The sequence below is a fragment of the Astyanax mexicanus genome, chromosome 23 (assembly GCF_023375975.1).
Source record: "Astyanax mexicanus isolate ESR-SI-001 chromosome 23, AstMex3_surface, whole genome shotgun sequence".
Taxonomy (NCBI): Eukaryota; Metazoa; Chordata; class Actinopteri; order Characiformes; family Acestrorhamphidae; genus Astyanax; species Astyanax mexicanus.
The window spans coordinates 9,653,638-9,680,042 of record NC_064430.1 but is presented as its reverse complement, the minus strand read 5'-3'; positions in this window follow the sequence as shown (position 1 = coordinate 9,680,042).

Below are 26,405 nucleotides of genomic sequence, written 5' to 3'. Positions count from 1 at the left end.
ATAGTTAAAAAAAGTTTGCAGTAGAAGCATTGTGACTCAGAAGCCATGTAGCTTAGTAAAGACTAGCCTAGCCTAATATAGACAAGTAAGTCACCAGTCAGTTCAGCCTACTACCTTCTCAGGTCAGTATACAGTATAAGCAAAAGCACACCTCAGGCGACTCTGTTTGTGGCGTGCTTGCAGAAATGGCTTCTTTCGCATCACTCTCCCATACAGCTTCTCCTTGTGCAAAGTGCGCTGTTTTGTTGACCGATGCACAGTGACACCATCTGCAGCAAGATGATGCTGCAGCTCTTTGGAGTTGGTCTGTGGATTGTCCTTGACTGTTTTCACCATTCTTCTTCTCTGCCTTCCTGATATTTTTCTTGGCCTGCCACTTCTGGGCTTAACAAGAACTGTCCATGTGTTCTTCCATTTCCTTACTATGTTCCTCACAGTGGAAACTGACAGGTTAAATCTCTGAGACAACTTTTTGTATCATTCCCCTGGACAACTATGTTGAACGATCTTTGTTTTTAGATCATTTGAGAGTTGTTTTGATGAGCCCATGATGCCACTCTTCAGAGGAGATTCAAATAGGAGAACAACTTGCAATTGGCCACCTTAAATACCTTTTCTCATGATTGGATACACCTGGCTAAGAAGTTCAAAGCTCAATGAGGTTACCAAACCAATTTTGTGCTTCAGTAAGTCAGTAAAAAGTAGTTAGGAGTATTCAAATCAATACAATGATAAGGGTGCCCATACTTTTGCATATCAGAATCAAAGCTGGGAGTAACATTATTATACTAGAGTTGATAGCATTCCAATTTATACTATTCACTTTACTACTGTTGATGTGCAACACAGCCATCTTGGATTGCCAGCTCAGGTGGTTAAGGCTCACAGAAGGATCACTGTAAACCCAAACGTTGTTTGAACTCAAATGATTTAAGTCTGTTTCACATAAAATTGAATATTTTTTAAACAGTACTCAACTATTTGGATTTCGTTGAACATTTGTGGGCATGTAAACATTCAAACTGAGATCTTTGAGTTGAGCCAACTTATAATAACTTAGTTTAGTCTGTTGCCATTGGCAGCTTCTTTTCCATTGGCTTCTGTCACAATCTATTTGCATACTGGGTGTGTCCAAGTAAACTCAAATAAACTCAATTTATCTGGTCTTACAGTATAACAAAAATAAAAAAGTTAAAATCAGCTATCCCTTTTAGTTGTAATAATTTGATGTTCTATGTTATGCTAACTTAAGTTTTCATTTCCCATTATTTAACTTTTTTAAGGCAAATGGTTTCCTAAATTTTTTTAGGTAAATTGAACTTATCCAGGCTTACAGTGTACAAAGGTTTAGACGTGACAAAACCTGAGCTGATAACCAGGCTTTCAACCAAAGATTGAACTTCTTTATCAAGTTATTTGATAAAACTTATCAAAAATAACATATTTCATCTTGCATTTTCTCTAGAGTCTTACTGGTTAATTGTGTTTCCTGGAATGATGGTCCTTGTCCAAAGCCTTTGTGATGAGTTGAGATGATGAGTTGAGATGTCACCAGTGCTCTGGTCTCTGAATGCAGTCAGTTTAGCTATTATACCAAATAAAGTATAGAGGCTTTTCTGTACAGTAGAGACGATTACTCCAACAAAAGCAGAATAAACTCAGTTTTGGGGAATTTTGGCAATTCTGTTTTAAAGTTTTCCAAAGCATAATGGTTGAGTGACTCTTAAGACTTTGTCTGCAGTCCCTGAACTCATCTACCCATCTAATGGACCAACTTGTCTGATCAAGTTGAACTCAGGGTTCTAGAGGTGAGCTCATGTATCTCTGTTGTTCTGAGGACACAGTTGGGGGAAGATGGTCCCTCAGGCACAGTATCCATCACTGGACTTGCAGGGACTGACCTGAGCCTATTAGGGCAATCAGAGCCTCAGGCTCTCTCTGGCTGCTGGCCCGTGTCTGGGGCCGGGCCTGGAGGTCTTCAGCTGGGTCCCTGTTGACCCTTAACTCAACACCACCTTCAGTGGCTTATTAACCCCACCACCTACACACACTCGCACAAACTCACACAAACACACACCCTCTATTAGTGCTAAAGAAGTCATCATTCATTTATTCAACTTTGTTGTTGCTCCTCGAGGGCAAACTCGACTGTAGCTCAGATCATTTGAGCGGTTGTCTCTGGTTAAAACAACACGGATTGAAACAACAGTGTTAACACGATGGCAGTGTAGCATGACACACAGCTCACCAGTCACACCAGAACAAGTAAGTGGAAACCACAGCAATCCTATTTCTCACTGTTAAAAATACCAGAGATATCAGAAGGGTATACTAGAGTACTCTGGAACATGAAGACAATGTCAAAAAAAAACATTTATTACAAAGTTTAACCAGGCCCAAGAGTTATTGTTCAGTATAAAACCTCAATCCCAATCCAAACTGGGTCTAAACCCAACCCAAAAATCCAAATTATATTACCTTTATTGATATGCCTAAAGTCACAGCAATGGCAGCAGTAGACAAATACTGTAGGTCATGAAGTGTTGCTGTACCAAATGGGATGATTTGAGAATGCCCACACCTGTATACATTGTGAGGAGATATCTTATGAGTGAGGTTGAACTCTGGCCAACGTGCTCATAGCAAGGCCTTATGAATTATTGACAATCAAGGGGTGCTTAATATACAAAATATTCCAAACAATTCAGAAGCTTCGCAGTCCCTTAAGATTCATTGATCTGCAGTGTCACAAAAAAAACAAGTATCTCCATTTTTGTGGATTTTTAGTTTAGTTTTGTGGATTTTTAGTTTGTAAATCGAACACATAAACTGTATCTTACACTGTGCCAAAATTTCTTGATGAATGGACCAGTAGAAATTCTTTAAAATATCTGAATACTTCTATTGAAAGTTAAGAAGGTTTTGAAGGCTTTCTCCTGTAAAGTTGCTGTTAAGGAGGTACTTGTTGTTCATTGGACAGCGATGATACACAAACAATGCAATTCCCACCCCCAGTAAACAAAGCAGAGGGTGCTAAGGATTGTGACCGGCTGCATCTGGCTACAGTTGTCCTTGTAAAAAGACAAGCTTCTCTGGTATATAATCACATGTACATTTAATAAAGGAGGCCTCACATATATATCCCAAAGCTGGGTGCAATATTTCTTAGATTACATGGGACATGGCAAAAGTCATGTTTGAAGGCAATCGGTTACCTCAAATCGTTTGGGTTTATTTTCATTTTTTAATTAATATTTTAATTAATGAAACCGAAACTTCATGTGAAGCGCTGCCATTTTGCTCATGTGCATCAGTTACACAGCACAAACTGTTTTTACAGACAAATGTCAGATATAGATCACATTAAATATAAAATATACTGTATACAGTCCAAAATGGTCACCAAACAGCAATCTGACATTATTAAAATGTTGACATGATAGCCTAGATTTTAAATCCTACTTTAACAATGCCACAATGCTCTTAAGTCTATTCTTAGTCATCAGATTGATATTGAGGCAAATTGAAAACATGACACATTGATGTGATTGATGTCTCATCATTTAGATTTGTTGACAGTAACAGTCAATTCCTCACACAATACAATACACATCTTTAGAGATAGATTAAACACGGACCTATATGTGTCAATCAAACGCCTCCTGTGCCACAGGCAAATCTGAGATCAGATGCTTTTTGAATCGAATTGAATTTATTTTTACTGTTAGCACTCACATGATTTTAAATAGGCATGTGTATGATGTATGTTTTTTTTAATGAATCTTCATTATACTGTATTTTCTGCTGTGTACCAAAGAACGCATTCTGCCAATAGAGGGAAAACAGATCTCTGAACAGGTCAAAGTATCCAATAGTAGTGTCAAAATATTGGGTCCCGTGACTTCTGCCATGTTCCATGGAAGCTAAAGAGTGCTTCACAGGGACCATTCTAGCCAGAAGCTGATGGTCATGATCCAATAACTCTTTTAGGTATATGTTGAACCACAGTTATAAGAACTCACCTCACAACTTATACAGGTGTAGACATTCTGAAGTAATTCACTGAAGTAACCCGTTATGATTAATTTGCATCTAATGAAATACATTTCTATCTAATGACTTTTGGCACAGCAGTGTGTAATCAGTTTCATGTTAACTTTCGATGGAAGTCAATTATTATTTTTTTATTTTTTATTTTTTTCTCCCAATTTAGCTGCTTCTCAGCTGTATATCTTCCATCACAAGTGATGCCACCACACAAGGAGCGTTAAGACCAGCACATGCCTCCTCCGACACATGTGAAGTCAGACTCCGCCTCATTTCCAACTGCTGAGTAGTATCACAGAGCGCTAGGAGGAAAGCGCAGCGACTCGGTACATCAGCTTAGTGCTGATCAACATCACCCTTTGGAGTGATGAGGGAAAAGAGCGCCATCTACCCACTCAGAGAGAGCAAGGCAAATTGTGCTCTCTCAGGGCTCCGGCAGCTCATGGCAAGCTGAATGACCGTGATTCAAAACAGTGATCTTCCGATCATAGTGGCAGCGATTTAGAGCACTCGACTACTCGAAATCCCCAGTGAAAGTCAAGTTTATTTATTTTAAAGCTTTTCTATTAATCTAATTCTATTCATAAATTCAATTTTGGCACAATGTAAAAGACAGCTGCCAGATTCAAGTTCTGTCTAGTTCTGTATAATAGCAAATCCAAACATCACAATAATTGTCATAATTACTATACTATTACTATGATAATAAACATTCTGCTGTAGTCCCTGATTTCAATATTAATATTTCATCAGCTGCTGGAATAAGAAGTTCTGCTGTGCTCCTGTTTAATAATTCAAGCTTTCACAAACAGCTTACAAAAGTGTGGAATTTGAAGTTATGTTTATTTAAAGCTTTAAAAAATCTAAATAAAATGTGAAGGAAATGTGCTAAAGTACTATAAAAACAATATTTCCTCTATTTATTTATTTATTTTATTATTTTTATGTAATAAATGTGGTGGGTTAAGGCATTCTATTAATCAAATATATATAAATGTACAGTACAGGCCAAAAGTTTGGACACACCTCATTTTCAATGCGTTTTTTTTTTTTTTTTTCATGACTATTTACATTGAGATTCTCACTGAAGCATCAAAACTATGAATGAACACATGTGGAGTTTTATGTACTTAACAAAAAATCACCCGGCCTCCACAGTCACCGGACCTGAACCCAATCCAGATGGTTTGGGGTGAGCTGGAGCACAGAGTGAAGAAGGCAAAGGGGCAACAAGTGCTGCTAAACACCTCTGGGAACTCCTTCCTTCAAGACTGTTGGAAAACCATTTCAGGTGACCACCTCTTGAAGCTCATTGAGAGAATGATGCCAAGAGTGTGCAAAGCAGTAATCAGAGCAAAGGGTGGCTATTTTGAAGAAACTAGAATATATACAAATATTTTTTATTTATTTTACCTTTTTTTGTTAAGTACATAAAACTCCACATGTGTTCATTCATAGTTTTGATGCCTTCAGTGAGAATCTACAATGTAAATAGTCATGAAAATAAAGAAAATGCATTGAAAAAAGAGAAGGTGTGTCCAAACTTTGGCCTGTATTGCACATTTTAAGCTACAAATACCTTGAAGAATCTGTTAAAAAGTTTTTACAGCCAATCGTAAAGCTTAATAACTAGGATAAATAAAATGTAATAAAAGTAACATGGGAGAACATACAGAGGGGAACCACTGATGGAACCAGTTTATGGAAATATCTGGGTGATAAACGACTCAGAAAGTAGAGCAGCTGACTCTGACCTGACCTGTTATCTGCTCTGATGACTTCCAACTATTCACCCCCTGTTCCAGACCCATTCATCTAACTCTCTCTCTCTCTCTCTCTCTCTCTCTCTCTCTCTCTCTCTCTCTCTCACTCACACACACACACACACACACATACACAAACACAGTTTTAACTGCTTTATAGGAAAAGAAAAAAATGTTAGCTTTCAATGCTTTAAAGGGAAGTTAGGTGATAAAGTATTTTTGGGCCAATTCTATTGGTGCATTAATTATGAAATTTTAGAGTAAAGTAAGTTAAGTAAAAAGCCAGGTTAGTGTTCAGGTTAGTGGTTAAAAAATAATAACGTTAAAAATGGCAATGATATGGAGATAAGAGGTAATGGACAGAAATGATAGAAACAGTACAATTCATTGTTTGGTTACCCGTTGAAATTAGATGTTCAATCTCAATACAAAAGAAAAAAAGTTCATGCTATTGTTATTAAATATTAACTTTGTTTTTTAATCCAAATAAAACAGCAAATTGTTGCTGTCCGATTAAAAACAAATATCTCCAAAACAGAGAAAAAATCTTCAAAACTTTCAATGGAAGTCAATGTAAAAAATATATATATATATTTCAGGACATTTTAAATAATTTTATTTCTATTTTTTCCCATTTTCTCCCCAATTTACACAGCCAATTACCCAACCCACTCATTAGGACTCCTGTATGAGCATATGTGTGTGTGTGTGTGTGTGTGTGTGTGTATGTCTGTGTGTGTGTGTGTGTCTGTGTGTGTACGTATGTAAAAGAAAGCATCCATCCCCAAGATGACACCAAGCAAATCTTGGCGGCCCGTTAAACAAAAACAAATTACTTTCATGTAAAAACAAGAAATAATCAAAAGAAACAATATGGGGGGTGGGAAGTTGGTTCAGTACCAGTGCTTTTAAAATCAAATACAAAGCTGAAGAAAGGGCCAACAACCTGCGCCAACACAGCATATGGCAACACTACAAGATCCTAAATTAACAGGAAATTAGGAGCACAGTGAAAATGGACTGAACAAGCGCGACACATACAACAAGACTAACAGCAGCATCCTTTATTCAGTATAATAGAGAAATGTCAATATCAGTATAATGCGGCTTTTGTGTCTGAGCTTAGTTGCATAGTTACACTGTGTATGAATACAGATTTATAAGGTTTACTCTGAATGAGCACATTAATACACAAATAGAATAATAATACGCTTCACTTCAAAGCACTTTTTGTACATTTTGAAGGTGTTTTAATCATTAATGCTTCTCAAATATTAATTTGCTTATTTTCATTATCAAGATATATACGTTTTTAAAGGTCTTCGTAAATTCCCTGTTCTGTCATCATTCCCACTACCCTGTCGTCTTCTGATAGCCCCTCCACTTTAAGAAAGAAACCTTTGACATCAGTGACATCACAACCTTCATACTGTTTCCTTTTCTGTAATAACTCACAACATGATCAGGATGTATCATCAGATATCGAAGAATCTTGTCTGTAGAGTTTCAGACAGTATTTTTTTTCTTCCCCTTGTGGAATTTAGCCTCCAAATCTGCCCACCGCAATTCCCCCAGTCACATTTTCACACTCAGGGTTACCAGGTATAAACAGCAACACACCAACAGTGTTCTGAAGCCAAGATAACTATTTTTCCTGGGCAGGTAATCACTGCGCTTCAGTAAGGTTGCTGCAGCAGAGATGGGATGTTTGTACACTGAAACGTATATATGTATTTATTTACTGATCAGCTACACCACAAGACTCAACATCGTTTACCACTGTGTGTCAATCTGGCAACCCGCATGAGCTTCCCATCTGGGAAGGAGCAGGTGGAGCAGAAAACTCAACTCAGTGTTTGAAATTTGGATTTCTGTTGTCTTCAACTTCTTACTGATTTTTTTTGTTTAAGTTATCCACCCTGGTTGTGATAAAATGTCAACGTAATAAAAAAAAATTGAGCAAAATAAAATTAATCTGGCACATTTGAACGATTCAGACTATTATAGCCCAAAAAAGTCATTTATTTGATCGTTCTAAGAGCCAAAAAGCACAGTATTCTAATAATGACACAGTAGTTTTACAGTAGACCTTAACTTTGTTTTAGGCAGTTGACTGTCAGTTGGAAAAGTGTGTGTGTTGGTGTATGTGTTTGTTTGTGTGTGTGGGTGTGTGTGTGGGTGTGTAGTAAGCAGTGGTGCAGGTACAACAAAAGAACAAAAAAGAACAAATTTGAGGTATTAGATTAGAAGAACATTTTGAGATAGTGATAAAAAGAAATATGCAGACAGACAGACAGACAGACAGACAGACAGACAGACAGACAGACAGACAGACAGATAGATAGATAGATAGATAGATAGATAGATAGATAGATAGATAGATAGATAGATGTGTGCTTTGATCCTTTGATTTGCATTTCTTGTATTTTGGGGGGGCATGTGGAACAAAACAAGACAAGGCCAGATAGACACACCCCCAGCTCAGGAGATCTCAGGAGTCTCTGTAGAGTAGCACAATCTTTAGACACACACACACACACACACTTGCTTGTGTAACATGAAGCGAGTGAAACAGAGAGAAAAAGAGAAAGAGACTCTTTAAAGTAGTTAAAAAAGAGTGAGATAGACAAAGCAAAAAAGTGAGAGACAGATAGATGGAATAAAAGAACAAGTGACATAGACAGGCAAAGAAAGTGTGAGATAGATACAGGTAGTGAAAGGGTGAGTTAAAGACGATGTAGATAAAGAAGAAGATAGTGTTACAGAAAGACATTTTGAGATTGAGATAGAAAGGAATATGTAGACAGGCAGACAGACAGACAGACAGACAGGCAGACAGACCGCCAGCCAGCCAGACAGACAGACAGACAGACAGACAGACAGACAGACAGACAGACAGACAGATAGATAGATAGATAGATAGATAGATAGATAAAAAAGAAGATAGTGTTACAGAAAGTCATTTTGAGATTGAGACAGAAAGGAATATGTAGACAGACAGACAGACAGACAGACAGACAGACAGACAGACAGATAGATAGATAGATAGATAGATAGATAGATGTGTGCTTTGATCCTTTGATTGGCATTTCTTCTGTTTGGGGGGAGCATGTGGGACAAAACAAGACAAGGGCAGATAGACACACCCCCAGCTCAGGGGAAGGGTAATGCCAGTCTCTGTAGAGTAGTACAATCTTTACACACACACACACACACACACATATATATAGTATATATATATATATATATATATATATATATATATATATATATACACACACACATAAACTCTTAGCCTTTTTTAGAACCGTGTCTCGCGAGTGAGTAAAGTCGCAGCAGGGCCGCAGCAGAACTGATATCAAACGAAGGCAAGGCCAGGAGAATTATCAGCGGCTTTGTTTTCTTTTGCTTGCTTTTCATTAAAAACACTGAGGCAATTCCTCCAGGTACTTTTGCCTTGTTTGTTGGAGGGACTTGTAAGAAAGTAAAACCAATGGCATGTTTAAAAGATCATTTGTATATATTCAGCGCAAACAAGCGAGCCTCATTTAGAATGTTAAAAGAGCGCTTTATTCTCGCCTGTTTGTTTACTTTTGACAGCAAACAGATTATTAATGTATTATCGCTCATTAATCACTGATTTTTTTTTCCTCTTTTTTTTTTGATAATTACAGTATTAATCTTAATTAGTCGGTGGCACGCCACATCAGAGGATGAGCCTGTGATTCCTATGCGATACTCCAGATTAAACCTAATGTATATTTTACTAGAGTGTACCGACACATCTATAATGCATTTATTACACTCAATCAAAGCCTACCATATTTTTACTTGTTTGTTTGTGTTTTTTTTTTTCAATCAGGCTCCTTTTCATATATTTGGGAATAGTTTTGGGGATAAATGGCAGAGGTATAAACTGCCAAGATAACTGACACAACTAGAATGAATATAACTGTAAACACAAGAAACATGAGGCGAGTGAAACAGAGAGAAAAAGAGAAAGACAGATAGATGGAAAATAGATAGAAAACATAAAGAGAAAAAAGAACAAGTGAGATAGAAAGGCAGAGAAAGAGTGAGATAGACAGTGGTAGTGAAAATGTGAGTTAAAGAATATGTAGATAAAGAGGAAGATAGGGTTACAGAAAGACATTGAGATAGAAATGAATTACAGACGGATGGACGGACGGACAGATAGATAGATAGAAAGATAGATAGATGAAAAAGAAGAAAATAGGGGTACAGAAAGTCATTTTATGATTGACATAGAAAAGAATATGTAGACAGACAGACAGACAGACAGACAGACAGACAGACAGACAGATAGATAGATAGATAGATAGATAGATAGATAGAAACGAAGAAGATAGGGGTACAGAAAGCCTTTTTTAGATTGAGATAGAAAGAATATGTAGACATACAGATGTGGACGGACGGACGGACAGATAGATAGATGAAAAAGAAGAAGATAGGGGTACAGAAAATCATTTTGAGATTGAGATTAATAAATTAATATGTAGACGGACAGACCGATAGATAGATAGATAGATAGATAGATAGATAGATAGATAGATAGATAGATAGATAGATAGATAGATAGATAGATAAAGGCAAAGTAAGAGTAAAAAAAGGAGGAGAGATGCAAATAAAATCAGATAGAAAAAGAGAAAGGGGGAGTGGGGGGAATTTGGGGACTTAAGTATCCCCCTTTTTTCTCATGATCAGTTTTTGGCAGTTTGGATGTGAGAGCATGACATACATTCTCTCTGTCTCTCTCTCTCTTTCTCTCTCTCTCTGTCTGTCTCTTTCTCTCTTTTTCTCTCTCCCTTACCCTCTATCTCTCTCTCTGTTTTTCTGTCCCTTTCTCTGTGTCTCTTTCTGTCTCTGTCTCTCTCTCTGTCACACACACACACACACACACACACACACGTGCAGTATAGCGCAGGTGCTGCCTCACATGAGGTCTGTACCCAACATCAAAAGGACACCTTTGACATTCCGGCTCGCTCGCAAATGATGATGCACAGGGATCTTTTGCCACTACAAAGAAAGAACAAAAGAACAGACATGAAAGTGAAGTCAATAAACATATGGCAATTAATAAAACATTTTCCCACTGAATTCACTACAAAGGCTTTTTTTTACAAACACAGCACAACAGAAAAAAACACACAGCGCCAACCAACAGTTGATTCAGGTCCGATTAAAAGCGGGCGTCTTCGTGGCGGGGGGCTCTGAGCTCACGGTGGGCCGAGGCTTTCGGGTGGGTGGGTGTGTGGGTGGGTGTGAGTGTTAATGTTACGCTGCAGTGGCAGTTAAACGTCTCGTCTGTCTGACTCATCCCGCTGGCTGGGATTTAACCCCTGTAAACTGCAGGATTCAGTTATTACTGTAAAGACTGAGCAGCTCTACTGTGTCTGCTGTGGGGGGTGGGCGGGCTCAGTAACTGCAGTCACACTGAAAAGTGTTGGGGGGGCTGAACGGTGGGCCAATATACAGACCCCTAGCCTTAAAGGGATAAAGGGTTAATCAATAGACACATTATTGGAGATAACGATTCCCCAATCAATTTTCTAAATCTCTCTCTCTCTCTCTCTCTCTCTCTCTCTTTCTCTTTACCTCCACCTCTCTCTGTAACACAAAAGGACATATACACATATAATATATACTTAATTTGCATAATATGGCATGATTTCGTATCTATGCACAGAAATAGTTTAAAGAAAAAAAAAGAACATTAATTGCTACTGTATAAATTATTTCTCTCTATTTCTCTGTCTCTCTTTATGTTTCTTCTTTTTGTTCCTTCTCTATATTCTCTCTATTATAATATAAAAAGCTCATCTTCTTCTTTTACTTGTTTTCTTTCTCATTTTCTCATTTTCTTTTTTCTCTCCTTTCTTTTCTTTGTTTAATTTAGTTTGTTGTTTGTTTGTTTAATCCCATGCCTTTCAAGATTTAACGTTCAACATTCAACACTGTGGATACTTCTTCTTATTAATCAAGTCAGACACTTTAAATCTATGTTCAAACTGCCAGCACAAATCCATTTTCTTATGCAAAAAGGTGGTGAGCACCAAATAGTAAGTGGTGAGCATTACAGTACTGCTGGTATGCTGGTGGCAATAATTAAATATATTTCTGGCTGTAATAAATGTATCATCAATGTATAAGAACAGCTGCCCAACTTTTGGACAGTCACTGGTCATTTTCTGATACCCAGAGCCATATTTATAAGGTTAAATTAAGGAGAACTCTATGAAAAGAACCAAATATTTTACCATGCAAAAAGCTATAAACAGATTTAGATTTTTTTAGATGTCATAGATGTATTTTTAAAACCTCTGCCTTGAGTGTAGGTGTGTCCGTTAGATTTGGAAGTTTCTTTTCAACATGTCCCAACAGTGTCAGCTTCTACGAATTCCTGGAAAGAACAGTACGGACCCTCTAAAGTGAACTGGAAAGTGGCAACTTTGATGTCGTATCATCTTTTCCTCACATGCTTTATGAAAGAGGTCACTGACGGATTACAGCAGGAAGACGCACGCTGGAATCTGTAGGCCTATGATATTTAATCTTGCTTCCGTGGTGTACCATGAAGGATCCCATCCAGTGACCTTGTGGCTGCAAATGGTTGCCGCTTTACCGCTGCACTGCAGCCACATGCGCATACTATGGCTTCCCAGAATCCTTTAAATATTACTGGTAATGTATGTTGGTATTGCTGTACAGACTGAACCGCGAGGAAACACCCTGTTTAAGTGGCTGAATCATCCAAAAGCTAAAAAAAACAAAACACAAATATACAACTATCACATAACTATCATATAATATAAAGTGTACATAGCTTCACTTCTTGTTTAGGAATAGAAATGAAGCTAATTTACGGTACATCTTTTTATTAAATTAATTTATGTCCACTAATGCTGGAAATATGACCTTTATCTAGGCATATCTAGACCAAAACCATATTTAAATGTGGTTTGAGATGCTATTACAATCATATTTTTACAAATATGATGACAAACAGTCTGCAAACATTTGTAAAACATGAAGAAATTTACACGAATTAACAACAGATATAAGGAGTTCATACAGATATAGTAAAGCAAAGCATTTTCTACAGTGCAGAATGCTATTCGGAAATGGCAGTTCAGGGGAAGTGTGGAAGTCATCTGAGAGAACTACAGTATATGAAAGAACTGCTTGTATGCTGGTAAGACAGGCAAATCTAAATGTTCTTATGAAGCCCACAAATCTGAATTAAAGTTTAAAATCATAAGTCGTGAACCATGGGGTGAAGCTATCACATATTATCTGTCAAAATATATTTTATTAACACATTCAGCTACTTTCACTTGCACCCGTATACATACACAGCAGGTCTAGTCTCTAATTCCAGCCCATGGTGATAGAGTAGCATTAAGCTATTAGCAATATCACATTAGCAATTAGCCAGCAGACTGGGCTCATTCAATGTCAGAGAAAAGGATCCTCCAGTGCTGTTATGTTGATAGCATGGCACTGTTAGCCAATAGGCAGATCCCTTAGCTGTTAAACCCTACAGTTTTGTGGCCTCAGATAACTGTGCTAACTGTGCTAAGAACCAAAATGATTACCTTCGATGCTCAGAAACTAAGCAATTTTTGTCAGTTCCCCTTTCACTTGTTATAACACATTTATGTTAAGAAACAACCACATGCTATTATTTTTCCTTATGCCAGAAGACATAGAGCTGCTCAAAAATGCTATAATTTGAGATGTAAATATTTTCAGAATTTTTAAATCTGCATGGAATTGATCATGTTTTGATAAAATTTTTTCCCAGCGCCTGTTTTTTTTTTTTTACTTATTTTTGAATGTACAGACTTTAAATCAATTCACACAAGAGTTTTCTTTTCAGTAATAGTTAGATTATAGTGTATATTAGTTGAATGTATAAGGATTTTGATGATAGTTTATTACATGGCTTATTACTGTGACAGAATACTCGACCAGCACCAGGCAGATTTTCTTGATATTCCACCTCTAGTATGCCGATTTCTAAGACCTTGACAGTCAGAGCAGGCTAAGAGTTTGAGTAATTTGGGCCAATCTGGACACTACTGGGTTTATTCTAATGTTATTTGATTTCATACCACATATAAATATTTTAGAAGCACTAGAAGTGCTATATTATTGGCTGGAAAAAGCATTTTTTTTTTTTTTCGTTATTTATTTATTTATTTATTTATTTTTTGACAAATCACTGCCAGCAATGACATCATGAGATTTACCACAGACCCCAGAGTGAAAGTAAACACGTGGATTATGGTGTTTTGAGACAACAAATGGCATTATACTGAAATAATGCGCAAGAAAATATGGAAATATCGTCGCTGTCCAATGAAAAACGCTTATCTTCAAAACAGCAACTTTACAGGAGTTTATTCCAGGTCATTTTGAAGAGTTTCTATTGGTCTGTTCATCAGGACATTTTGGCATAGTGTAAGGGACAGTTTGTCTGTTCAAATTATGTAATAAACTAAAAATCGACAAAAATGGAGATAATTGTTTTGCATAGGTAAGCCTATTCTTTAGGTGTATTTCACAATAGATATCTCAAAAGCACTTCAGTTCAGCGTGAGGTCAGTGGCTACAATCAGATCCTCACAGCAATGTACCAAAATCTAGTAAAAGCCCTTCCTTGAAGAGTAGAGACTCCAGCAGTTACTCCAACAAAAGCAGGATTTGCATTGAGTTGCCCGCAGTTACACCAGCACTAATGCATGGGTTGTAAGAAGAATGGATTTCATAAAATACCCAAACTATCAGCAAATCCAGGATGCAAATGTCAGTAATAGGTGTTTTGACATTTGAATAAATGTCATAGCATTTATTAAAATGCTGAAGCTAAAACATAGTGACTCTTACTACAGGAAAACGATCCAAAACAAACTCTAAATCCACCGTTTACTACCTGAAGACACTCTAATGGAAGCTTCCAGGATGGCACTCGCTGTGCTCCTCCAACAACCCAATCAGTGCAGCCAGAGTGTCGTCGCTTTAAGTCGCTTTATCTGCATGCAATCAGATTAGACGGGAATCGGCGTGGCTCTAAGCACTTCAGACCAAAGCAAGCCCGGATCAGAATGATTCGATTAAATGGCGCTCATCTTATTATCTTTTAAGCCCCACAAATTGTTTTATTTATATATTTTTTTCATTTTTTTTTTCATTTGATTGGAGATTGTCGAACCACCACATCACACCTTGTAGCAACTGCAGAAGTGCAGATGTTGTGTTCAGTATGTGAGCAGCCATAACATTAAAAACTCAAGTATATAACATTGAATTGACTCATTGATCTCATTACATTAGTTGAAGTTGGTCTGCAGGTCCAGGTTCAGCAACAGTATGTGCTGAAAGAATGAGGTCAGCTGACTAACTGAATATACTGAATATAGACCAGGTTATTCCATCAATGGATTTTTTTCTTCCCTGATGGCACGGCCATATTCAAAGATGACAATGCCAGGATTCATGGTGCTGGAATTGTGAAAGAGTTCAGAGTTCAGGGAGCATGAGATCATCATTTTCACACATGGATTGAGAGAGTTCACCACAGAGTCCAGATCTTAACCTCATTGAGAATCTTTGGGATGTGCTGGATGGAGAAGAGCTGCTTTGTGCAGTGGTCAGACTCTACCATCATCAATGCTGCTGCAAGATCTTGATGAAAAATTAATCCAGCAACACTGAACTGAAACAAATCTTGAGACATTGCAGAAGCTTATTGAAACAATGCTGCAATGGATGCATTCAAAATTACCAGAAATATCAGTGGCAATTTTTTTTTAATGTTCTGTAAACAGGGTTGCAAACTCCACAGCTCCAAACTGGCAACCAAAATATTTGGCCACAAATAGCAAAATAGACTCAGTAAACTCATTCTTGGCCAAAAAGACTGAAGAATCTACACACAAAAATGTCTTATATTGACTCAAATGACTTATACTTAGAAATCATATTGAATTGAATGTGTTTATAATGTTAGGATTTTTTTCAGTAGTGGCAGCAGGTTCATACCACACCGCCCTCCTTTCTCAGGCTTGCTGGGTGTCAGAGCACTGCTGTGTACAGAGTGGGCAGGGACTGAGGGAGAGAGCCAGCAGGTAGAGCCTATTAAGAGCATGTTCAAGTTAGTAAATTAGGAAATTCCAACATCTGAGATCTAATGGATCTAATGTTTGTATGTTTGTTCTTCAATTCAGTTAATTACAGTTTTTCTGGATTGTTTACACACATTTCTGAAAACATGCCTCGTATTCTCAGAACTCTACACACAAATCCAACAAACACACACACAATGGGCACAACCCTTCAATTCTCCTGCAAAATGAAACTTTACATTCAAAACAGTTTTATCTCTTCACAAAAGGCCATTTTGTGTTCAGATGACACACACAAACTATCATATGAACAGACAATTAAAAAAAGCATTTAAACACTAATGTGCTCAGTGTAAAACACCATTCTCCATTCATCATAATGACTTTTTGTTCAGTGTTACACTTACTACAGACATTAAATACATAAGTGCATTGTAAAATATTTTAGAATATTGTTTTTATACTCAGAACACACAAATATACTGTAACAAACATGTTTTATTTTTCCCACAAAACAATGTACACAGTGTACATCCCAACCGACACAAAGTTGCACATACAGTGCAGAAGATTTTACTGTATACAATTAATAATAAAAAAAACAAAACAAAATAAACTATGCTGCATCCTCTCTTCTGTTTCGGTCTGGCCACAGCACCACATCTACATCACAAGCAATGTTTTCCCTGGCCAAGCAGCGGGGGAAATATCGCCTAGCATGGCGAATCCAGCCATGAAAAGCATCAACTGCTATATCTCCACATGCGTCTTCCATAGCTTGGAAAAGGGGTATACGCGTTTCTGAATTTAGGTCGTACACTTTCCATCTCCAGGCAGAAAAAAATTCCTCAATAGGATTGAGGAATGGAGAATATGGAGGGAGATAAACAACTGAAAAGCGTGGGTGGTCAGTGAACCAGTTATGAACCAGAGCAGCCCGGTGGAAGCTTACGTTGTCCCAAATGACAACGTACCTGAGCTGCTCTGGGCCGTCTATCTGATCTGGTGGAATGAGTGTGTTGTGTAGGGTGTCCAGGAATGTGATCAGATGGGCAGTGTTGTAGGGGCCAAGGGTAGCATGGTGATGGATGATGCCATGGTGGGTCATCGCTGCACACATTGTGATGTTCCCTCCGCGCTGGCCAGGGACTTCAACAATGGCACACAATTTGGCTGTACTCTTTGCCCAGCCTCCCTCATTGTTAGGCCATGGTTGACCACATGGTCAACCAAAGTGGCTCGGATCTCATCAGAAATGATTGTCCTTGGCCTTCCTCGTCCTCCCCATCGTCCTCCTCTTACTCTCACTCCTCTGGCTCTGGCTCTGCCTCTGTTTACAACATTGGCCTCCATTGCTGCAAAACAGAAGAGCTCACCTGTTGCCCTTTTATGCTAAAGCTCTGATTGCTGAGTGGAAACATGTGTGTTAGGTGTTTGCCCATGTGAGGAGTCAGTGTGCATAGTAGGGCAATTAACTTTAGAGTTTTGAATAACAGTGTGTTCCTTGTGAAAACAAGAGATTTTCTTCATGACAATTGTGTGTAGAGTTTTGGAAAAAGTGTGTTTTAGAACTGCAATTTGAGTGTAAAGCAGGAATTGTGCTTGTAGTTTAGCAGAATTGGTTCAGGGGGTTGGTGCATGAGTTACATTTTGTGGTCATTGTGTTTCAAGTACCAATATTTGTGTGTAAACAATTGAGAAAAACTGTAACAAACACTTTCAGAGTTGCAGGGGTGCGTAAAAGCAGGGAAACCCTCAAAAGGTGCGCGACAGGGGGAGCACCAGGTCTAAGATTAGAAAACACTGCCTTAAAGCATTACAAATTAAAATTAGATTATATCAGGGAACAACTAATAAAGGAGGACAAAGATCATACTCATGCAAACACATCTGTCAACATAAAGAACTTCTGCACAAAATTAAAACCCTCACATTAATGCTTTAGTTCCACAAGCCGCCAGATGGGGGTGCAGTGTTTAGATTTGCACAGTAGCTCACATCTGATGTGGGATGCTGCAAAGAAAGAGTGGAGGAGGTGTGGAGAGAGAAAGAGAGATGGAGTGTGTAAGAATGTGTACGTGAGATGTAGAGAGGGACAGAGACTCAGAGACTGACGGAGAAAGATAAAGGTAGAGAGAGTGAGTATGGAAGAGATAGAAAAAAGAAAGAAAAGAGATTTAGAAAGAGATAACAGTGAGATATAGAGAGATACAGAGAGAGAGACACAAAATAAATAGAGAGAGGGAACAACAATAACTGAGATAGTTAGTAAGAATATAGATCAAAAAAGAAAGAAAGAAAGAATAACAGAATAACAGTCATTGCATATGAGAAAAAGTAGAAATGAGAGAAAAAGGAAAGAGAGAGAAAACTGAGAAAGGGATGGAAAGAAAAAGACAGAGACAGAAAAAATAAAGAGACTTTGTTAGAGACTATGGAGAGAGAGCAACATAATGAGTGAGAGAAAGAAAGAAAGAAAGAGATGGAAAGAAAAGAGAGTGTGAATGAAAGAGGCAGAGAGGAAGAGTGCGAGAGAGATTGTGTGTGTGAGAAAGAGACAGAGAGAGATAGAAAGAGAGAAAGAAAGAAAGAAAGAAAGAAAGAAAGAGATGGAAAGAAAAGACAGTGTGAATGAAAGAGAGGCAGAGAGGAAGAGTGCAAAAGAGATTGTGTGTGTGAGAAAGAGACAGACAGAGAAAGAAAGAAAGAAAAAATGAAAGAAAGAAAGGACAAAATAATGATAGAGAGTAACTGCATGTGAAAAAAGTAGAAATGAGAGAGAAAGGGGAGAGAGAAAACAAAGAAAGGGATAGAGAGAACAAGAGACAGAGACAGAAAAATAAAGAGACTTTGTGAGAGACTATGGAGAGAGAGCAACACAGAGAGTGACAGAAAGAAATAAAAAAAAGAAAGAAAGAAGGATTGTGGTAGAAAGTGTGTGTTAGAGAGAGAGAGAAAAAGAAAGAATTGTGAAAGTGACTGCATGTGAGAAAAAGTAGAAATGACAGAGAAAGAAGAGAGAGAAAACAGAAAAGGGATGGATAGAAAAAGAATAAAGAGAGAGCAACAGAGAGAGTGACAGAAAAATTAAAGAAAGAAAGAGGTAGATTGAAAGAAAATACAGAGATTGTTTGAGCTAGAGAGATACAGAGACATTGTGTGTGTGTGTGAGTGTGTGTTTGTGTGTGTGAGAGAGAGAGACAGAGTGAGAGAGAGAGAGAAGAGGGGAAGTGGAGGATGCGGTGGACGAGTGGAGCGAGGGAAGCAGGTCAGGCTAATCATGCATATAATTGCGTTTTGACATTGGGGGCTACTGGGAGCAGACCTTTGACTAGCAGGTTATCCAGGAAGCACTTTAGTGATTAACGAATGAAAATGCGGCTCTGGAACTTAATTAGGTAAGATAGCGGGCGGCGGTGAGTGAGGAGCTGAGGGGGGTACGGGTTCACCTCCTGACGGAGTGTTGGACGCCCCGCACCAAATGAAATCAAACGGCAGATTTTACACTTGTTTTCCCTCGTGGCCTGAAAACGTTTCCATCCCAGCTGAGACCACCGACACTGTCACTCAACACACACACACACACCACACCACAGCACACACACACCACAGCACACACTGCAGAAACTCAGGAAACCTCATCAACCCTCCCTTACACCTGCTCAACACCAGCACTGATCCATCTCTCACACATCACACACATCACTCACTATACAAAGCCATACATATAATACAGTGTATTCTGTTGTAAGATAACAAATCAAGTTTTATGATTCTGACATTGCAAAGTTCTTTATTGAGTTTTGGTGACTTTATATTACTTTATATGACTAATTATACATATTAGTTTAATTAGTTGCAAACAATTTTATGGCCTAATATTTTGCTGCCCATTTTGTGGCTATGTTAAAGCTCCACTAGGTAGGATTGAGATTTTGTGCTCGTGGGCTCCCCCTACAATTGCAGAGTGTAATAAATGTTTCAGGCGGATTAGTTTCTCTTTCTCGTTTTCTGGCTTTCACAGACATATTCGGTCTCTTTCCAGCTTCTGCCGGAGTGTCTGTACGTTAGTTTGTAAAGTATTAACCAGTAGTCCTTGTAGAACTGTTAGAACTAAAGGTCGGAAAGCAGGTCGCAGTTCTCGCGAGCGTTGGTCGCGGCCACCTTGGAGAAACTTACAGAGTCTGGTTTGAGCTCAGAGGAGCTCTGGTACAGACACGAGAGCACCGCTATTCCTCCTATTACATCTCAATGCAGCGCTGCAGTGAGTTTCAAGCTGTAATTTTACTTCTTTAAAAAGATCAAAAATCAAGGAAATCCTACCTAGTGGGGCTTTAAAGGTCCATAGGTTCAAACTCAGCTAATGCTAGTTAGCTATCCAGCCGTCTTGCCAAAGTCCTGTGTCTGTTCCAGACATTTTTATGACCCACAGAGATGTTTTGCTTGTGTAATATGGTGAGCTCTGCCCACTTTGCAGTTGTATTGAAGGTCTGTAGACAGAAACTTTTTTTTTTAAATACAATCAACAATAAAATATCTTGCTTTTGACAAAAGAGCACTTTAGAATGGCTGAAAATTGAATTACCGTACTTTAAACTGTATATATTCTCAACAAATTTGTGTTAGCAGTTGACATAACTCAAAAAGACTAATGCAAAACACTACCTTATTTATTTTTAACCAAATACTTTACTTGTATATTGTACATGAATGTTTGTTGTATTTCTAGGCCATTAACAAAAAAAATAAAAAAGAATAGATCAAAAATACTATTCATCTGGTGTGCAGATGGAACAGAGGTGCAGGGAAAAAAAATCAAATCAGTGCAAAATTCAGAAAAATAAATCAGGAAAATAATGTTTTTGAACAGATTTGATTTTTCAGATGCTTCTTCGATATTTCACCACTTTTCCCTATTTTCCTGTCTTTTTTCTGGAAAGTTGATACATTATATATTACAATGACAAGAATATACTGTTTTTTTTATATGTTTATGGTTATAAAATATGCTTATACAAGAAAATTTAGTATACATGGTACGCACAATTTTTTCAGATTTTTAGAAAAATCCCTAAACATCTTTAAAAATTCCTTAATTTACAAAATGTACCATCAATTTTTATAATTTTACACATGATTACTAACTTTAACATATTACTGTAAAATACAGTTTATAAATGCATAACAATATGTACAACAAATATGTTTCATGTTTCCAATTGAAGTTGTTGAAAGAATGGGTCAGTGCTCTCAGGAGCTCAGTGAACTCCAGCAGCAAGTCTAGTCGTAAAATTTCAATACTCACTACTAAATAATCCACAGCCAACTGTCAGTGATATTATAACACAGTGGAAGCATCTGGAACGGCAGTAACTCGCTCTGTCAGTGTAAAATAAGCATATTACACAACCCCAGACTTCTTATGGCCTTCAGATTAGCTCAAAAACAGTACAGATGTGTACAGAGTACAGAGTGCAGATGTTTAGAGCTTCATAGAATGGGTTTCCATGGGCAAGCAGTTCCACCCAAGCCTCACTTTTGCAGTATAGTGTATTATAATCAAATTTAAAATGTTTACTCCAGCCAGATTACAGTGCTTGCCACAATACACATTTAAGTCTGTTGATTTCCCTCCCAAATTACAAAGAGTGCTCATTTTAAATTATATTAATGTATATTAATTTACAGCTCTGGAAAAAAGATAAGAGACCACTTAATTTTTTTCCTTGATTTTACCAAACTAAAAACCTCTGGAATATAATTAAGAGGAAGATGGATGATCACAAGCTATCAAGGCAAGCTGAACTTCTTGAATTTTTGCACCAGGAGTAAAGGCATAAAGTTATCCAAAAGCAGTGTGTAAGACTGGTGGAGGAGAACATGCCAATATGCATGAAAACTGTGATTAAAAATCAGGGATGTTCCACTGAATATTTATTTTTAAACTCTTAAAACTTTACAAAAATGACAATATTTTTATTTGGAATTTGAGGGAAATGTTGTCTGTAGTTTATAGAATAAAACAACAATGTTCATTTTACTCAAACATAAACCTATAAATAACAAAATCAGAGAAACTGATTCAGAAACTGAAGGTTTTTTTTTTTTTTTTTTCCAGAGCTGTATATTCATCCTGTGTACTGCATGTAAACAAATGTGGTCTTAAATTTGGTCAGTATAGACACAGATGACGACAAGAATACATGGACACACAGACAGACAGACAGACACACACAGATTGGTGGATACACACACCCAGGGGTCATATATACTGCGAGCACACCAGGTACACACTCTTATCTTTGAAAGCTGGCGTCTGAACACGGTTAGCTACTTTTGCGCTTTACTAATTCATAGGTAACTCCACCCTAAGCTTACAGGACACCAGCAGCTCCACTGGATACTCCTCCCTTTAGAGTTTATCTAGCTGCTCACACACACACACACACACACACACACACGCACAAACACATCAACACGCATACACACCTGTGCCCCAGTCTGGTGGAGTTTGTCTTGTAGCCTGAGCGTTTGTTTTATCTCGGCCTCGGCTGTAAATAATTGATCCCCCAGTCTGCCTGGCCACGGAGCCCTCTCTGTCCAGCCCTGCTCTACGACCACCTTATGATTTATTATTTAATCTTCTCTATGTCCACTGCTCGATTAAAGAGTGAGAAAAGGGGAAACACAGAGAGAGAGACAGAGAGACAGAAAAAGAGAGACAGAGAAAAAGAGAGAGAGAGAAAGAGGTGGGCAACCAGGGACGCAGTCCAAAAGAAACATGAATAGTTGTCTTTCTTTTTCATCTTGTTTTATCGTTAAGCATACGCATTGATTTTTTTTTTCTGGTCTCCTCGTCTGCCGAGACCCAAACACGAGTCTCGACACGGACAGACAGCGCTCAGTGGCCGGCTGGTAAATGTCTGCTGACCACGAATATGAAAGAAAAAAAGACACGAGGCATCTCCCGTAGCGTCGCAGCTAAACTTCAAACACCGCTCGCTGCTGTGTCATCACACACTGTAAATACTTCACATGCCTCAAGGCCCAAGGCTGCCTCACCAGTCTGCCCAACTGTAAATATCAGAATACAAAAATACAAAAAAAATTAACCTGGCTGACCTGCTTCTGGTCTCTAAAAAGGCTGACCTGCTTCTTTAAAAAACATTCAAACATTTGAGTCATTTTTTTTTCTTTTTTCCCATTTTCTACCCAATTTACACATCCAATTATCCCCCTATCACTTATAATGCCCCAGTGCAGCATTGCCCAGTAGCTTCACAGCACATTCGGAGGAAAGCGCAGCGACTCGGTTCCAATACATCAGCTCACAGATGCCTCGTGCTGATCAGCATCACACCCAGAGAGGTAGCAAGGCCAATTGTACTCTCTCAGGGCTCCAGTAGCCAATGGCAAGCTACATGACCAGGATTCGAACCGGCGATCTCCTGATCATAGTGGCAGGACCACGCTGGACCACTATTAATACAGATGAACATTTCCTACACAATTAGAATTTGGGTACCACTTTAAACGTAAGGCTTTACTAAAGGTTATTAATTAGGTTATAAACCATTAATAAGCAATTACAACCCATTAATTAAAAGGGCATCAGTGGCCTGTCGTGTACCAACTAGTGATTCTGTATTTATTTATACTGTTAAACCTCAGATCTTTCTAGATCTTACAGAATTACTTTGTCTTTTCCATCAGTCATCAGTCGTTAACATTTCTGTTAATAAATTTATTCTTTTAACTATGATAATGTATTTAAATTTAATGACTAAACTGACTTTCTGTACTATTGATTTAGTTGTGTTAAAAAGGTTATTCTCACTGTTAAAGGAAACATCTCTAAAAGTTAAGTTAAAAAGTATTTAATGCTTGTTTATTCCATCAATTTCACTTTTATAAAACTATTTTGTTGAAATTACCTATATATGTTACTAGATTAAAATAAATATGTAATAACATAGTTATAGCATAATAATAAAATAATTATGACACTATAACAAAACTGTGTTCTGCTCACGCAACTTATAATGTGATTTATTGTGTGTGATTGTGCTTAGGTAAGTGTGTTGTTGCCATAGTTAAAGGAAGTGAGCTTAGATTAAGGAGGGATTCTGTTTGTTCATAGGTTATTTTTGGTAGGTCTGTTACTTGGCAGTTGAGGCAGTGGACCATGAACATAGTGTTAGGCTGTGCTTCTGGATTCTTGTTGAGCCAGTATCAGATTGTGGTGGTTTTGCTATTGTTGTTAGTTGAGTGAGTAGTAGATCCTGGCTGAGCCCTATGCATAACCCCAGCTGTTAGGTGCAGGATTTGTTAATTTCCTGTATTATATTACTTAAAGACTATATCATAATTAAACAACTTTCAATAAATTAGTTACCAAAAGGAACAGATAGTATCTGTTTATGGCCACTTTAAAAGTATTCTGGACATCACATTTATGATACATTTATTAAAGATGTTTTTTTTTTTGTAGTAATACCAAAAAAGAAGCACTTTTGCTTTTAAAATCATAATATGTTTTTTTTGTAGAGTTGTTTACATGTCTTAATAGAAATGTAGAATCATTAGAAAATAATAATTAAGCCATCAAATAGTTTTTACTAGTTTTTGAACAGTATTAGTTATATAAATATAGTCACTAATATATTTTGCTATATTATTAATTTACTAGACCATTGCTGTCAACAATTACATAGAATGTATGAATTAAATATATATGTAAATTCTGTATTTTATACAATAGAAATGAGTTTAAAACCCTTTAAATGAGAAGAAAGTTGTAATTTTAAGTAAAAAGATTAATCCAATTCATTGATTTAATCAAAATAACTTTGCACCATTAAATTTAAAACACTTGGTATTTACGTACAACATGAAACACAGCTGTGAGATAAAAAAATGATGGATGAAAAAAAGAGCAAAACACAGCAAACATTCATTTATTCACTCAGGAATTGAAGCTTTTTCGAGTTACTTCGGTAATATAATTTGCAGTGTTAAAAAAGTTATTTCATTGTTTTGAATAGTTTCTTAATGGCACTGGATGGTAGTGTATGCAATTTTAAGAAGCATCATCAAATTACTGTGTTTCAGAGACAAGATAAACAGACAAGATAAAGGAGAATCTGTCTATATTGTCTAAACGGCTACTGTAGACGTAATAACCCGTTCCTGAGGGGGCACAAGGCCTCCATGCAGGCCCTGCTTTATTTACCTCCTCACCTCCACATCCTGCTCTCCTCGCTCTCCGGCTCCTCCTGCATTTTGCATAGGTGACGCTCTTCATTATTCAGAGATGCTTTCTGCAGGAATGTGGCGCGCTCTTCCACAGACGACAGCCGCTCTCTCCCAACAAGCGAGCCCTCAATTATGCATGCCCACACCACAGGACCTGCTGCATCTCATTGTGTGTGTGTGCAGATGGATTTGTGCTGTGTGTAGCTAGAAGTGACACTTATTGTCCTTGATATCTGGGATATCTGGTGGTTTTGATTGTTCAACCTCTGACCTCCAGTTTTGATTCAAAGCGTGATTCATTTCAAATCTAAGAACATGGTGAAACATTAGAGCTCAAATTTCACCATGATTTAATTCAGTTCACAAATGGTTCAGTGCATCACTTAGGGTACTATCGTACACCCTGTGCAAGGTGCGTTGTGATGCTCATTGCTATCTTACACCCTGTCAGCAGTCTATTTTTATGTCTTGTGCCTGTTCTGTTAAAAAGCATCAGAGTTTAGAAATACAATATATATCTACTTCGATGGTCGTGGTGGTCTGGAAATTAAGTATGTTCAGGTACATTTCTAGCGTGTTTCTATCTAAGTGGTGGAGAATATATGGTGCGCCACTGACTGATTTAAACCCTGACAACAATAAACATAAAAAGCATAAAGTAACATCCCTTAAATGAGCTCAGTATCCTCTGCTGAGATGCGCAAAGGTGCCACACTGTTAAGATACGAACGCGCCAAAGTCAGAGAGCATCTGGCTCTTAAAAGAAATGATGACTGGTACACTGATTGGTTTATTTCATATCACGCCCAAAACAACACACCCATAATTAATTAAGAGAATTAGTACATGCTTTTTGCACATTTCGAGCCCAGTGTATGCACAGTGTATTTTTGTGCCCTCACGATACCAAAGACACACTGACAATTGACTGGTGCACCATAGATCGCTAAAACAGGGCCCAAAGTGTCAGAATTGAACAAGATTCAGTTTTAGTTTAACTAGAAAGAATTATGAAATCTTCAAATATACTCTAAATTAGTACAGTCCATGATTCTTTAGGAAGTAAATAACTTCCTATAGAATCATTATCAGTATCATTATTAATCATAATTTGTCTGCCATCAGCTATAGAGATCTTTCTGTGGAGTGCTTCCTTTGCTTACTAGTCCTATTATAGTTACTACATTCC